The sequence below is a fragment of the Scyliorhinus canicula genome, chromosome 20, assembly GCF_902713615.1.
Source record: "Scyliorhinus canicula chromosome 20, sScyCan1.1, whole genome shotgun sequence".
NCBI classification, from domain to species: Eukaryota; Metazoa; Chordata; class Chondrichthyes; order Carcharhiniformes; family Scyliorhinidae; genus Scyliorhinus; species Scyliorhinus canicula.
Window position 1 is genome coordinate 52,366,478 of NC_052165.1, and position 17,646 is coordinate 52,384,123.

At 50.0% G+C, this 17,646-nt stretch overlaps 1 protein-coding gene across 4 annotated transcripts in view; it reads right to left on the reverse strand.

Moving 5' to 3' along the window:
* cacna1c (calcium channel, voltage-dependent, L type, alpha 1C subunit) overlaps window positions 1–17,646 on the reverse strand; it is a 1,225,933-nt gene that overhangs the window by 772,220 nt on the left and 436,067 nt on the right. The window lies entirely within an intron of this gene.

Sequence of the window (17,646 nt, forward strand, 5' to 3'; positions counted from 1 at the left end):
GCTGGAGCATTGCGATTTGTTGTCAAATCGCACCTGCCACGATTTCGGTGTCCGAACCGATTCTCCGCCCAATCGTCTTTCCCGATTTGGCGTTGGCTAACTGTTATGGGCCAGGGTTTAGAGAACCCCAATGTGGATCATGGAGTTCACCTGACCCACGACTTTGAATAGATTGTGGTATGGGGAGCACATGGCCCATTCTACAGGTTAACCTTTTTAAAACATACAGTGAACACCTTAGCAACCATTAATTCAAATACAACCCCCAAAGAATACAACACTTAGTAATCCTTTAAGCTTTCTTTTTAACATCCATAAGACTTTAAACACCTTTTACCAGAAGCACATCAGGTTAAAGTCAGTACTGTTATTAGTTTTAAATCACCAAAGTATCAATTTACATTCTTTAGATTACAGAGAGAGACTCTAATACACCTTCTGGCTGTGACTGCAGCTATCCAGCTCTGAAAACGAAACTAAACACACCCTGCAGCAAACAGCCTAAAACAAAAGTAAAAAGCTGACAGACAGCCCAGCTCCACCCACTCTCTGACATCACTGCAGTAATAAACACCTAATTCTTAAAGGTACTCTCTCTACAGATACTTTTATACACACCCATTTATAAACACTCATTTCTTAAAGGTACTCTCACATAACATAACATCCCGTATGTCTTGGTTTTGATCCCAATTAAATACAGCCATCAGATGGTACATTTTAACATAAATAACCTATTAATATTCAACAGTAATTAGTGTTAAATAGGCAACAAAACTGGTTAACTACCATCGAATTTCCAAATCCCCTTTTTAATTCATCCCACTCTACACACACACTCATACACAGACAGACAATGTCGTTTGAAAGGGCGGTGGATTGAGAAGAAAATAATGACAAAAAAAATAAAAGATAGGCGGCGGAATTCTCTGCAGGGGGCCGAATTCGTGAAGGCCGTCGTGAACTCGGCCGAGGTTCACGATGGCCTCGTAGCCCGCTCCCTGCACCTAATTCACCCCCACCCGGGGGGCTAGGTGCGGGCCTCCGTCATTCTCGGCAGCGACCTCGTCGCGCCGAGAATGATGTGCGTCTGGCGCATTTGTGAAGTCATCCGCGCATGCGCGGGTTGCCGGTTCCAACCCGCGCATGCGCGGATGACTTCATCGCGCAGACGGCACGAACCCGTGCATGCGCAGTGGCCGTCTTTCTCCTCAGCCGACCGGCAATACGTGGCGGCTTGATCTTGCCGGGCGGCGGAGGGGAAAGAGTGTCCCCATTTTGGACGCTGGCCCGACGATCGGTGGGCACCGATCGCGTGCCTATCCTCTCCCGAGCACAGTCATAGAACAGTACAGCACAGAACAGGCCCTTCGGCCCTCGATGTTGTGCCGAGCCATGATCATCCCACTCAAACCCACGTATCCACCCTATACCCGTAACCCAACAACCCCCCCCCTAACCTTACTTTTTTGGACACTACGGGCAATTTAACATGGCCAATCCACCTAACCCGCACATCTTTGGACTGTGGGAGGAAACCGGAGCACCCGGAGGAAACCCACGCACACACGGGGAGGACGTGCAGACTCCGCACAGACAGCGACCCAGCCGGGAATTGAACCTGGGACCCTGGAGCTGTGAAGCATTTATGCTAACCACTATGCTACCGTGCTGCCCATCTCAATCGGGCCCCTAGATGCCCCAAACGGGCATCTGGCGCCCGTTTCATGAATGCAGCGACCAGGTGTGGTTGCTGCCGTGTTGAAACGGGTGTGAAGGGTCGGCCGCTCGGCCCATCGGGCTCAGAGAATCGTGAAAAACGGCGAGCGGCGATTTTTCCGAGCCGGGGGGGGGGGGGGGGGGGGGGGGGAATCGCGGGGGGTGCCAGAGGGGCGTAAAAAATGTCGGGAGCCCTCCCGCGATTCTCCCAGACTGCGTGGGGAGCAGAGAATTCCACTGAGGGATTTTTGACTTCAGATAGATTTCTTCCAATTAGTTAATTTCTCCAGTTTAGGCCTTCAGTTGGATGTTATATTTTCCATCAGCTTGTAACGCTCAATGGACTTGCAGAGACAGCAGGCAGCGAGCAGCCAAGAGAGAGGAAGAAAACATAGCTTCTTACTTTGAGGGTCTCATGATTTCTGCTGGGTTCTCTCTGGAAATCCTGACAGGAATCAATCCTGTCTGTTGCCAGGCAGAATACTGTTCCAAGCCAACCCATTGGCTGCACAGCCGACAATCAAACTGAATCCCACCAATCTGCTGGGTACCAGAAAGTCTGGGATTTCCTTTTCCAAATACAAAATTTGAGGGCACAGTGTTCCAGTTGTCAAGCTTTTTGAAACTTTGAATTCTCTACTTACTCCAATCGACTTACAGGTATATCTCAATTAATGATCCCCGGAAAAAAAACAATTAGGATAAAATAAATGGGAACAAAGGGAAATCAAAAAGAAAGACTTTAACATACCTTCCTCCTTTAAGGGATGAAACGTCATCGTAAAAAAGTTTCAGCACCAGGTATATAAAACAAATCACAAAACAGTCAACGACCCTGATCCAAACCTGTCCCCTGATTTTGACACCGACGACCCGAAGGCGCCTTTTCAAGTCGTCATCAGAACAAAGAACAGGATGTCTCCAAAGCACAGCACCAAGCCTACTCTGATACACAGCATGGATCCGGATGATGAGTGGTGTGCCACCCTTACGGTCAACTGGTCCCAAATACGATTCTGCCTGGACACCGGTGCCTCCGCCAATCTCATTGTGCGGTCTGACCTCCAAAGCCTTCGTGTCAAACCAGCCATCCTGCCATCAGCATGCCAATTACTAGATTACAATGGCAATGCCATAGCTGCCAGCGGCTCATGCCAAATGGAAGTGACGCATCGGTCACAGAAAGCCATCTTACCGTTTGAAATTGTAGGTTCCTCGAATGCCTCCTTGCTTGGTGCGCAGGCATGCAAGCTGTTGAACCTAGTGCAGAGGGTTCACTCTCTCTCTCCTGTTGATGCGTCTGCCTTTTCAGACACCGGCTTCAGGGCGCAACTCAACACCATTATCAACCAGTACCACAACGTCTTCGAGGGCATGGGCACGCTCCCGTATACCTACAAGATTCTCTTAAAACCGAACGCCACGCTTGTGGTGCACGCACCTCGCAGGGTCCCAGCACCCCTTAAGGACCGCCTCAAGCAACAGCTCCAAGACCTCCAGGACCAAGGAGTGATCTCCAGGGTCATGGAACCAACCGACTGGGTCAGTTCCATGGTATGTGTAAAAAAGCCTTCCGGCGAATTGAGAATTTGAATCGATCCCAAAGATCTTAATCGCAATATCATGAGGCAACACTATCCAATTCCCAAGCGCAAAGAGCTCACTTGTGAAATTGCTCATGCCCAAACTCGATGCCTCAAAAGGAGTCTGGCAAATCCAGCTGGATGAATCTAGCAGAAAGCTCTGCACGTTCAATACCCATTTTGGAAGATATTGCTACAACAGAATGCCATTTGGGATCATCTCGGCATCCGAGATGTTTCATAGGATCATGGAACAAATGATGGAAGGGACTGAAGGTGTTCGCGCCTATGTCGATGATGTAATCATCTGGTCCACCACCCCGCAGGAGCACATTAATCGGCTCCAGCGCATTTTCAGACGCATACATGAACATGGCCTCCGCCTCAACAGAGCCAAATGCTCTTTCGGTCAGACAGATATCAAATTCCTAGGGGACCACATCTCCCATTTGGGTGTGCGGCCGGATGCGGACAAGGTAGCTGCCATCACAGCTATGAGAATGCCAGAAGACAAGAAAGCGGTCCTCCGTTTCTTGGAGATGGTGAATTTTTTAGGGAAGTTCATTCCTAACCTCGCCTCTCATACCACAGCTCTCAGGAACCTGGTCAGGAAGACGACAGACTTCCATGGCTCCCTGCCCACGAGCGAGAATGGAGGGAACTAAAGGCCAAACTAACCACGGCCCCGGTCCTGGCCTTCTTTGATCCGGCAAAGGAGACAAAAATCTCTACGGATGCCAGTCAGTCTGGCATTGGAGCTGTGCGTTTGCAACGTGATGAGGCCTCGTCATGGGTCCCCATTGCGTATGCATCAAGGGCGATGACCCCCACAGAGCAGCGCTACGCGCAGATAGAAAAGGAGTGCCTGGGCCTTCTGACCGGTGTTGTGAAGTTTCACGACTATGTCTATGGGCTTCCCCAATTCACTGTCGAGACCGACCATCGCCCGCTCGTCAATATAATACAGAAGGACTTGAACGACATGACGCCTTGCCTCCAGAGTATTCTGCTCAAGCTCCGGCGATACAATTTCCAGCTGGTGTATACCCCAGGCAAGGATCTCATCGTTGCGGACGCCCTCTCCAGGTCAGTCACCACTCCGTATGACCCAGAGGGGTTCGTCTGCCAGGTTGACGCCCAGGTACCGTTCGCAGCCTCCCATCTACCTGCCTCAGATGAACGCCTGGTCCAAATGCGCCGCGAAACGGCGGCTGACCCCCTGCTACAGCATGTCATGCGCCACCTGACGGACTGGTGGCTCAAGGGCCAATGCCCTCAGTTCTATAACGTCCGAGACGATCTGGCACTCGCTGATGGGGTTCTCCTGAAACTGGACTGCATTGTCAACCTGCATAGCATGCGCCAGCTTGTCCTAGAACAGTTACACGAGGGCCATCTGGGCATGGAGAAGTGTTGTCGACCAGCCCATGAGGCTGTGTACGGGCCCGGTATCAATGACGACATTGCCAATGCAATGCTCAACTGCCCCACCTGCCAGCGCTTTCAGCCAGGCCAACCACGAGAGACTCTGCAGCCCCATGAGTTGGTCACGTCGCCTTGGACCAAGGTGGACATCGACCTGTTCCACGCGTTGGGTAGGGACTATGTCCTGATCGTAGGCTACTTTTCAAACTACCCGGAGGTGATAAGATTGCACAACCTCACATTCGGGCGTGCAAAGAAACATTTGCTCGGCACGGCATCCCGCTCACGGTGATGTCGGACAATGGCCCCTGCTTCACAAGCCAGGAATGGGCCAGATTTGCCCTGCGGTACAATTTCACCCATGTGACATCCAGTCTCCTATACCCCCAGTCAAATGGCAAAGCAGAGAAGGGGGTTCACATAGTCAAGAGGCTCCTACGCAAGGCTGCCGATGCTGGGTCTGACTTCCATCTTGCCTTGCTGGCCTATCGCTCCGCCCCGCTGTCCACTGGCTGTCGCCCGCAGAATTCCTAATGAATCGCGCCCTGAGAACGACGGTGCCATCCATCCATGTACCCAATCTCGACCATGTTCCAGTTCTTCGCAAAATGCAGATGTCTCGTGCGCAGCACAAGGCGACTCATGATTCCCGTGCTGCTGATCTCCCCGCTCTCACTCCAGACGATGATGTTTGCGTCCATCTCCCAAATGGTGGCTGGTCTGCAACTGCTGTTGTCCTTAGGCAGGTGGCGCCCCGCTCGTTCCTGGTTCAGCTACTAGATGGCTCCATTCTGCGCCGCAATCGACGAGCCCTTCGCCTTGTTCCACAATCGCCACGTGATCCTCCGGTGTTGCATCGCTCCCATGCTGACCCTGCCATGGACTATGCAGAGCTTCCTGTCACTCTACCACCTCCTCCCGACTGTGATGCAGTCCCGCCTGCTCCTGAACTCTCGACCCACCCTTGAGGCGGCCAACCAGAATTCGTCGCCCACCTCAGAGACTGAATTTATGAACTTTACAAATTTATGGACTCTCTGAGTTGTTTCCTTGCCCTGTTTGATCATTTTCTTGGTTTGTACATAGTATTGTTCTCGTTCTTTTTTGTTGCATACTAGTTCTCTGTACCCTTCCCTTGTATATAGCTTAGTTTTCATGTACATAGTCCTGTAAATACGTCTTCGCACCCCACACGTAGTTAGGAACATTATCAACACACACTATTTATTGCCACAAACATACAATTTTTTTTTCAGAAAGGGGGGGGATATCATAATATACACCAGTATATCATGGTGCAGACACACACACTGATGGACATACAGTAGGACCAATCAAATGCATAACACCGCAGCCAATCACCAGTTAGAGCACACTCACTATAAAGACAGAGGGCATCAGTTGTCCCGCTTATTCGGGATGCAGCCTTTCAGAAGTACAAGAGCTCACAATTTACAGCACAGATTCTCACCATGTGCTGAGTGATTAGACTGGTTAGGATAGGCACAGGTCTTTAGTTAATCTAACACCGTGTTAACCCACAGTAAGAGTATGTTCAACAGTTTATAGTTTAATAAAATAGTGTTGTACTATTTTAAGTGTTGGTGGCCTGTATGTGTTTCACGGATCCAGAGCACCCAACACATCAGAATGTTCCTGGACTGCATGGGCCGGTCAAAAGGGCCCGTGTGTTCGTACATTTGAGACAGCTAAAAGCGGACTTGGCCATGCTACAAGGGACGCAATTAAAGCTGGGAGACCAAGTTAGATTGAAGAAGGGATGGGTCGGACAGATATTCCATTCGGGACTGGACTTTAAAACAAGGGGCGTGGCCATCCTGATTAACAAACGGGTGGCATTTGAGGTAGGGAAGATAGAGGCAGGCCCGGGAGACAGATTTATTATGGTTAGCTAGAAACTGGAGGGAATGGCAGTGGTGATGGTAAATGTATGTGCCCCAAACTGGGATGATGTTGTGTTTGTTCGGAAGGTGCTGGGAAAGATCCAGGACCTTGACTCGCACCGAAAGAGAAAATGCTGGAAAATTTCAGCAAGTCTGGCAGCATCTGTAGGGAGAGAAAAGAGCTAACGTTTAGAGTCCGATGACTCTTTGCCAAAGCTTTTATCCCTTGACTCGCACCGGTTGGTTATGGGGGGTGACTTCAACACAGTCTTAGATCCAAGGATGGACCAGTCAAGTTCTAGGCCAGGGAGGGTATCAGCAATGGCGAAAGAACTGCGGGGGTTTATGAAGCATAAGGGAGGGGTTGATCTGCGGAGATTCAAGAGGCCATGGAGCAAGGAGTGTTCATTCTACTCCCATGTACACAAGGTATGCTCCAGGATAGATTTCTTTGTACTGGATAAAACACTGTTATCGGAGGTGGAGGACACTGAGTACTCAGCAATTGTGGTGTGAGACCACGTGCCACAGTGGACAGAAAGAAAACCCAGCACCCGCAGTGGAGATTAGATGCAGGGCTGTTTGCAGACGACAAGATCTGTGAGCGAGTGAGGGAGGCCATTCGGGGGTATATAAAGAACAACGACACAGGGGTGGTGTGGGAGGCATTGAAGATGGTTATTAGAAGGGAATGTATTCCGATTCGGGCCCATAGGGAGAAGACTGAATGGGTGGAGCTGGACAGGTTGGCCGGAGAAATCTTACAGGTGGACAGGAGATATGCAGAGTCCCCAAATGAGGAGTTCCTAAAGGAGCGTCAGGCTCCAAATGGAATTTGGGCTACTTTCCACTGGGAAGGCGGAGGGACAGCTGAGGAGGGTAAAAGGGGCAATATATGAATATGGGGAAAAGGCTAGCAGGATGCTGGTGCATCAGCTGAGGAAGCAGAAGGTGGCGCGAGAAATAAGGAAAATAAAGGATATGAGGGGGAAGGTAGTGATGGACCCGAGGGCGGTTAATGACGTGTTCCGTGAACTCTATAGTCGAATATATGAGTCAGAACCCCCGGTCGAAAAGGAGGGTATGAATCAATTCCCGGAGAGGCTAGAGTACCCGAAAGTAGATGAGGAGCTGTTGGAAATTCTGAGGGGCCCAATTGGGCTCGGGGAGGTGATAGACGGATTGGGAGCGATGCAATCGGGCAAGGCCCTGGGAACTGATGGATTCCCAGTGGAAATTTATAAAACGTTTTCTGGGTTACTGAGGCCACTTCTGGTCAAGGCTATTAATGAGTCCAAGGAGCTGGGATTACTTCCACCAACGCTATCACAGGCATCAATTTCTCTAATCCTGAAGTGCAACAAGGACCCGGAGACCTGTGGATCGTGCAGGCCAATGTCTTTTGAATGTGGATGCTAAATTGCTGGCAAAGATCTTGGCCATCTGAATAGAGGATTGTGTCCGGAGGTAATCGGGGAGAATCAGATGGGATTTGCAAAGGGCAGGCACCTGACGTCCAGTATTAGATGGCTTTTTAATGTTATAATGATGCCAGCGGAGGGGCGTGATGTGGAGGTGTGGATGTGGATATGGTGTAGCCATAGACGCGGAGAAGGTTTTCGACCGGGTGGAGTGGAAGTACCTGTGGGATATTTTAGGCAGATTTGGGTTCGGGCAGGGATTTGTGGACTGGGTCCGGCTGTTATATCAGACTCCGGTGGCAAATGTAAGAACCAACCGAGTCCGGTCAGAATACTTTAGTCTCTTTTGGGGGACAAGGCAGGGATGCCCGCTTTCCCCCTGACTGTTAGCTATGGCCAAAGAGCCCTTAGCAATGGCCCTTAGATCATCAAATGCCTGGCGGGGATGGTGGGAGGGGCGGGGGGATGGAGCACAGGATCACTTGCTGCTCTATGTCACAGTATCAGTGGGGGGGCCATGGCCGAAATCATGGAGAGACTCAGAACCCCCAAAGTACGAGGAGAAGTTGGGCGATTTTCAGGCTACAAGTTAAATATGGGAAAGAGCGAGATGTTGGTGATCCAGGCACGGGTCAGGAAAGGAGACTGAAGGAGTTATCTTTTAAAGTGGCTGAGAGGAGTTTTAGATGTCTGGGGATTCGAGTGGCTGAGGATTGGGGGCAGCTTCAGAAGTTAAAACTGGGCAAAGCGGTTGATCAAATGAAAAGGGACTTTCGCAGATGGGACGCTGGCTGGGAGGGTCCAGGCGGTGAAGATGACGGTCCTTCCGAGACTATTCTTTTTTCAATGTTTTCCGATTTTTGTCCCAAAGGCTTTTTTCAGGAAAATGAACGCAGCGATATTGGGTTTTGTGTGGGCGGGCAAACCCCGAGAGTAAAGAAGGCACTCCTGGAATGGGATCGTGGAGAGGGGGGCTTGGCCCTCCCGAGCTTTATTAACTAATACTGGGCGGCCAACATATCGATGGTCATGAAGTGGGTAGTGGGTGAAGGGTCGGTTTGGGAGCGAGTGGAAGCGGCATCCTGCAAGGGTACGGGTTTGGAGGCTTTACTAATGGCACCTCTGCCATTCTCACCGGCTTGGTACTCTACAAACCCTGAGGGTGTGGGGGAAATGTGGTCACCGATTTGTGACAATCACCGGTTTGCCCGGGGGCTGGATGGGGGCTTTAAGAGATGGCAGTGGGCAGGGATTGAGAGATTTGGGGATCTCTTCACTCAGGAGGGTTTCCCGAGCCTGGAGGCATTAGAGGAGGAGTTTGAGTTGCCGGGTTGGAACGGATTTCAGTACCAACAGGTACGCGACGTTGTACGGAGGCAGGTTCCAAGCTTTCCTCACCTCCCCTGAGGGGACTACAGGATAAAGTGATGTCAAAAACAGGGGTTGGAGAGGGAAGGGTTTCGGAGATATACAAGAAGTTGATGGAATGGGAAGGGGCCCCTATCAGAGAGGTGAAGAGGAAGTGGGAAGAGGAGCTGGAAGGAGAGCCGGAAATTGAACTGTGGGAAAAGCCTTGAAGAGTTTCAATTCATCCTCATTGTGTACTAGACTTGACAGGGAACTTAGTATACGGGTAATTAAGGAATAGGGCAGGGGTAGTCGGGGACATTGTTTTCTGTTATTTGTTCGTTTAGGTGTTCTGCATGTGTCGGCCCGCGCGGTTGTTTAAGGAATGTTAAGAAATGTTAATGTGTTAAACTGTGAAAATTACAAATGCTTCAATAAAATATTTTCTAAGAAAAAAAGGGATTGATTATAAACTTGCAAAATCCAAGCAATTAGTAGAAGATGATGACTCATACTCATACGGTTGACAGCTATGACGAGCAGAAAATGTGAAAATAAGGGCAGGATGACAACAGACAAAGTGATAATGATGCACAGCAATACGGCTATTTTATCCAAATAACAACTGCTGAAAGTTGATACCAGGGCAACATACATAACAGAAGTATCCAGTAAATGGAGGAATGCAATAATCGTTGGGAGGAAGGGAAAGTCACGAACAAATTCAAACATTGGCAAAATGAGGTTAAAGAGTGGAAAGCTAGAAAACATTGTGAGTTTCCACAATGGATCTGGAAATGACTCTTCCCAGGGGACGGTCACGTACTGGCAACCGTGATCATGGGAAGTAGAGGTTATGCAGCAGTAGTAAAGAAAAATATAAGAGGGCAAGTAGAGGCTGTAACTTGGCTAGGACAAGAACTGTGGAACCACATGAGAATGCCACTAGAAATAGAAGCCTTTATGATGAAGATATAACTAACAAGAGAGGCAAAAAAAGCGTTAGGTAGTTGGAAAGAATGTTGTGTCTAGTCTGAATTGCGAGGTATGGGACAGCTAGCCTTATCACACAGATGGAGATGTACGGGAAAAGTAGTTCTTGATAGGACATATAAGGCTGAAGTGTTATTAGTGGCTCGGATTTCAAAGAGAGACTTGGTGATCAAGGATTTCCCCATAGGAGGAAAAGTGATCTTGAACATTTTCTTCACATTTTTTATTATTTATTCTTTCCTGGATGTGGGCATCACTGGCAAGGCCAATATTTGTTGCCCATCCCTAATTATTCTTGATCTGAGTAGCTTGCTGGGCCATTTCAGAAGCCAGTTAAACATCAACCATGTTGCTGTAATTCTGGAGTTATATGTAGGCCAGATCTGGTAAAGATGTAAGATTTCCTACTCTAAAGGTTATTAGTGAACCAGACAAGCAATGATAGCTTCATAGTCACCATCACCAAGGATAGCTTTTAATTATATTTTATTAATTTAATTTGAATTCCACCAGCTGCCATGGTAGGAAGTGAACCGGTTTCCCCAAAGGATTAACCTGGGACTTTAGGTTCCAAGTCCAGTGACATTACCAGTACACCAGCATCTTCCTTCTTAGACACCTATTTGTGGGAATGTAGGTTGATTGAAATGAAAAACACATCTTTTCAGGGTGAAGACTTCAAATGAAATGTTTTTAAAAGAAGGATTTGAAGGGAAGCTGTAAGCTGTGGAAATTAAATAAATGTGTTTATGGACCGAATGATGTGTGAGGGTCTGGCATTTCACTGTTTGGCCAGTTTTGCTGAAAGTAGTTCTATTCCGATAACTTGGGGCAGGTCCTCACAGAAGGACGATTTTGCATTCAAAGAAGAACCAGACCAATTAAGAAGCTTGATTCAACAGTTAAATTGGTTTTGCACTCAGAAAAAATCCCATTTTCATTTCAGTGCCAAGTATAAGACCATAAGGCATAGGAGCAGAATTAGGCCACTCGGCCCATTGAGTCTGCTCCGCCATTCAATCATGGCTGATATTTTTCTCATCCCCATTCTCCTGCCTTCTCTCCATAACCCCGATCCCCTTTTTCTTCTTACTGAAATCTGTGGACAATATCCACTGCATTACCCTCATCGATCTTTCTTGTTACTTCCTCAAAATAATCCTCTTCTTTCCATGACGAGAGGGAAAATGCTGGAAAATCTCAGCAAGTCTGGCAGCATCTGTAGGGAGAGAAAACAGCTAACATTTCGAGTCCGATGACTCTGTCAAAGCTGTCAACCTCCTCCTTCCATTCTCGTTAACCCTCTCCTCCTATCACTCGAACCCCCTCTAGCCCTATAACTCTTCGAATTATGTTTCTCCAATTCTGGCCTCTTATGATATATTGGAGCTAAGTAGTATGATGAAACAAACTACATATGAGAACGTTCTTATTTCAATAAAATATTAAGGGCTGGGGTCCACGATGTGGTGGAGAATCACAAAATCGGTGCCAGACGTTGGTGTATGCCAATCTGAATGTAATGCTCCGATCGCCATGCTGCCGACGGAATCAAGGTCCACGACTGTGCACCAGCGGGAGGATGTAAGTGAATGCAAATTGGTCTTAATGACCCATTTGCATCCATTTAGCGGGCCTGGCACTCTATGCTCTAACCCTCAATTATTCAGCAGTCCCCGAGACCTGGAATCACATGAGCGCGGATGACTTGTGGTCCCTACCAGCATGGCCCGAGTGAGTGGACATCGCTGTGGGCCAAGGGCTAACTCCTGCGAGGAGTTGCCCCCAGAGCCCATCAGAGGGCTACCCTCCCCCCCATAATGCACTACCTGACCACCCCTCCTCTAGCAGACCATCCCCAAGCCCTCCCCCCAGGAACCCTGTTAATAGGGGGACCCCACCCAGAGATCCTATGAATAGGCACCCCCCCCCTCCCTCCCCAGGATCCCCTAACTGAAGGAACCTCCCCGCAAGGACTCCACACAGTGACTGCTTAACTAAAACGAACCCCCACAGGGACTCCTAACTAGAGGTACCCCCCATAAGTGTTATAGATGGGATTCAATTTATCTAACATTCTGAAGGAAGTCCTATACAAGGGGCATTCCATGAAAACTTTGCCCAATGAGTGCTATGTACATAACCATTCTCTTTCAGACAATAGCCAGAACTCTCCAATTGTTGCAATTCACTTTTACCGCCATCAGTGCATCCCCTCCAGTGAGTTTCCCAGCAATGCAGGGTGCCTTGAATTGGAAATGCCATTGACAAGCGACAGGAGTGTAGAATCCCACCAACAGTGAACGGTGTCCCCCTAAGTAACTGGCCGCTGGGGAACCTGAGAATCCAGCCATGCGTTAATTTGACAAAGAGGGTCACTGAAAAAAGATTAAGGATGTCAATATTTTGCAAATGTTAGAGAGAAATGAGATCTCTCAAATAAAATGATCAGTCTACCAGTTAGCCCACTCCAGCGGGCTGAAATAAATTCTGCCCCAATACTCAATGCCTTAGATTTGGGTGTAAAAGGTGCAATCTCAAAATTTGTAGAAGACATAAAACTAGGAAGTATTGTGAACTCTGAGGGGGACCATGACAACTTTCAGAGGACATGGGCAGGCCAGTAGAATGGTAAAAATACGATAAATAATATTTAACATCGAGATGTGTGAGATTGTATATCGTCTGCCTTTGTATCAAAATGTAAGCTAAAGGATACAATTCTAAAGGGTTGCAGCAATAGAGAGACTTGAGAGATATGTGTGAAACATTTTGGAAGGTGTCAGGATGGATTGAAAAAGTGGTTGTAAAGGTATACAAAATACTGGGGTTCATAAACATATTTTTGTAACTGAGTTATGACAACATTTTATAGAACAGTGGTTTGACCTTAACTAATGTATCACAGCACTGCATATTGGGAAGGATGTAAAACCTATAGAGAAGGTGCAGAAAAGATTTATGGGAACGGTGATAGATATGGGAGTTCAGTTACAGATTATTTGTGAAAGCTGGTATTGTTCTCCTTGGAGGCATGAGAGGAGATATGCTATAGGTGTTCAAAATCATGATGGATACAGAAAGAGGTAAACTATTCCCATTGGCAGAAGGGTCAAGAACCAAAGGAGATATATTCAAAGTGGTTCGCAAAAGAATCAAAAACAACATAACGAAAAATGTTTTTACAAATCGGGTGGTTACAATCTGGAATGTACTTGATGTACTATCAATTATGACAAGATGAGAGTAGAGAGTAATCGAGTCTTTATTAAGCAGAGATGTGTTGCCTCCTGCAGCTGCTGCCGAAATGGCTGCAGCTCGGTGAGCCCACACATTTATACTCCGCCTACTGGACGGAGCCAGCAGGCAGGGGCCTACCTCCGTACCTGTAGTACAGGAGCTTTACCGTATTACCTCTCATATACGTATTATACAAACAGTGGTGACTACCACATTCACCCCCTGTTAAAAAAAGAGTCCAGCGGGGGTGGTGGAAAAGCTATTTACATGGTGTGTGAGCATTTATAAAGTGTACAGTTTCTTGAAAGTTCACAAATTTAGTCAGTTGGGTGCTTTGATCCTCCGTTGTGAGCACCGCAGTCCCGGTGGTGATGCAGGCGCCGGCTTGGTCACCTGTGACTCCGGGAGCATGTAGTCCTCATCTTCATCCCCGGGTGGAACCAATGGGAGCACGGATCGTCCTGGAGCGGGGGCTGTGGTGAGTTGCGCTGGGGGGAGGATGGGTCGCGCCGGGGCAACTGGAGGGGGGGTGGGGAACCAGCTGGTGCCAGGGCCCTAAGGGAGACTGTGTCTTGGTGGCCGTCGGGGTGCGCCACGTAGGCGTACTGCGGGTTCGCATGCAGCAGTTGTACCCTTTCGACCAACGTGCTTGTGGAGTAGGACGGGTCCTGGAGCTGCCAGCCACGTTGGAAGTGAAACCCCGGAAGTGGACTTCCTAGGGAAGGCAAGGAGACGTTCATTGGGGGTTTCGTTAGTCGCAATGCAAAGCAGCGATCAGATGGAGTGGAGCACGTTGGGGAGGACCTCCTGTGGGAGACCGGGAGATTTTTAGACCGTAGGACCAGCTGGACGGCCTTCCAGACCGTCCTGTTCTCTCTCTCCACCTGCCCGTTTCCGCAGGGGTTGTAGCTGGTCGTCCTGCTCAAGGCAATGCCCTTGCTGAACAAGAACTTATGCAGCTCGTCACTCATAGAGGAGCCCTGGTCGCTGTGGATGTAAGCGGAGAAACCAAACAGGGTGAAGATGCTATTGAGGGCTTTGATGACTGTGACAGACGTCATATCAGGGCATGGGATGGCAAAGGGGAATCTGGAGTATTCATCGACCACGGTCAGGAAATACGTGTTGTGGTCGGAAGAGGGGAGGGGCCCTTTGAAATCCATGCTGAGGCGTTCAAAGGCGTTCACCAGGTGCACTCGGTCTGGCCGGTAGAAGTGCGGTTTACACTCTGCGGAGACCTGGCAGTCTCTGGTGATAGCCCTGACCTCCTCAATGGAGTAGGGCAGGTTGCGGGCCTTTATGAAGTGAAAGAACCGGGTGACCCCTGAGTGACAGAGACCATCTTGTAGGGCCCGGAGTCGGTCTACTTGTGCACTGGCACATGTACCTTGGGATAGGGCATCAGGGGGCTCGTTGAGCTTACCGGGACGATACAAAATCCCGTAATTGTAGGTGGAGAGTTTGATCCTCCACCTCAAGATTTTATAATTTTTGATCTTGCCCCGCTGAGTATTATTGAACATGAAGGCAACCGACCTTTGGTCAGTGAGGAGAGTGAATCTCCTGCCGGCCAGGTAATGCCTCCAATGCCGCACAGCTTCTACGATGGCTTATGCCTCCTTTTCGACAGAGGCGTGCCGAATTTCGGAGGCATGGAGGGTGCGGGAAAAGAATGCCACAGGCCTGCCTGCCTGGTTGAGGGTGGCGGCCAGAGCGACGTCCAATGCATCGCTCTCGACCTGAAAAGGGAGGGACTCGTCGACCGCGTGCATCATGGCTTTGGCGACGTTGGCCTTGATGCGGTTGAAGGCCTGGTGGGCCTCAGCCATCAGGGGAAAAATTGCGGACTGAATGAATGGGTGGGCCTTGTCCGCATAATTAGGGACCCACTGGGCATAATAGGAGAAAAATCCCAGGCATCATTTCAGAGCCTTGGGCAGTGAGGGATGGCGAGTTCCATGAGGGGGCGCATGCAGTCGGGGTCGGGTCCAAGAACTACATTTTGCACCACATAGCCAAGGATGGCTGAGCGGTTGGTGCTGAACACGCACTTCTTTTTATATGAGGTTCAGGAGTTTGGCCACAGATGGTGACGTTATCTAGGTATGGGAAGGTGGCCCGCAGCCCATAACGGTCAACCATTCGGTCCATCTCACGTTGAAAGACTGAGACCCCGTTAGTGACGCCGAAGGGGACCCTAAAGAAATGGTAAAGGCAGCCATCTGCTTCGAACGCAGTGTATTGGTGGTCCGCCCGCCTTGTGGATGGGGAGCTGGTGGTAGGCAGATTTCAAGTCCACTGTCGAAAAGGCCCGGGACTGTGCAATCGGATTGACCATATCAGATATGCGTGGGAGGGGGTACGCGTCGAGCTGTGTGTACCGATTGATGGTCTGACTGTAGTCAATGACCATCCTCTGTTTCGCCCAGTCTTTACTACTACCACTTGGGCTCTCCAGGGGCTGTTGCTGGCCTCAAAGATGCCTTCCTGCAGAAGCCACTGGACCTCCGACCTGATGAAGGCCCTGTCCTGGGCATTGTACCGTCTGCTCCTGATGGCGACGGGTTTACACGGGTGTGAGGTTTGCAAACAGGGAAGGTCGGTTGACCTTAAAGGTCCTGAGGCCGCAGACTGTGAGGAGTGGTAGGGGTCCACCGAATTTTAGAATTAGGCTTTGGAGGTTGCACTGGAAGTCCAGGCCAAGTAACAGGTCAGCGCAGAGGTTGGGGAGGACATAGAGTCAGCAGTTGCTGAACTCGATGCCCTGGACGGTGAGGGTGACGATGCAGTACCTCCGGATTTCCACGGAATGGGATTTGGAGGCCAGGGAGATTCTCTGTTTAATGGGGTGTACTGCGAGGGAGCAGCGCCTTACCGTGGAGGGGTGGATGAAGCTTTCCGTGCTCCTGGAGTCAAGAAGGCAGGATGTCTTGTGCCCATCAACCTTTACCATCGTCGACGCGGTTGCGAGGTTGTGCAGCGTCCAAGGTGGCGCCAAAGATGGCGGCGCCCACGGGGCGCACATGGCGGGCGTCATTAAAGATGGTGGCGCCCACTGGCCGCACGTGGTCTTCTGGGAGGAAGATGGCGGCGCCCACGGGCTGCACGTGTTCTACTGGAAGATGGCGGTGCCCACGGGCCATCCGTGGTCTGCGGGGACGAAAATGGCGGTGCCCGCGGGTCACACGTGGGGGGTGCAGGAACAATGGACCTGGGTACTGCGGCGATCGACTGGGCCTGGCACATAGCTGCAAAATGCCCCTTCTTTCCGCAGGCCTTGCAGGTTGCGCTCCGTGCCAGGCAGCATTGTCGGGGGTGCTTTGTCTGTCCGTAAAATTAGCACTTGGGCCCCCGGGGATTGGCTGGCTGCCGCATGGCGCAGACTTGAGCTTGGCTGGGGGCAGCAGCTGGTGGGTCCACAATGTCCATGAGGGCACCGTGCGGTCGCGGGTGTATGCCATGCTGTCAGGGGCATACGACTGTACGTTGCGGGAGGCGACCGTTAGTGAATTCGCTTGTCACCTGGTCGCCGCGAGGGGAAAGCGTACCCCCTTCAAATAGGCGCTGACGGATGTACGCCGACTGCATGCCAGTAACGAAAGCGTCCCTGATTAAGAGTTTTGTGTGTTCCACAGCCGAAACTGCCTGGCAATCGCAGTTCTTTTCCAGGATGTGCAGGGCACGCCAGAAATCGTCTAATGACTCACCGGGGAGTTGTTGCCGTGTGCACAGGAGGTGCCTGGCGTAGAGTTTGTTGATCGGCTGGATGTAGTTCCCTTTCAGAAGCGCCATGGCCTCAGTGTAGTTGGGCGCGTCCCGGATAAGCGGAAAAATATCGGAGCTCACCCTTGAGTACAGGATCAGGAGTTTCTGTGCTTCTGTGGGCTGTTTTGTAGCTGATCCGATGTAGGTTTCAAAGCAAGCTAGCCAATGTTTGAAGGCAGACGTGGCATTGTCTGCTTGAGGGTGTAGCTGCAGGCGATCTGGCCTGATGCGTAGTTCCATCGCTGTAAA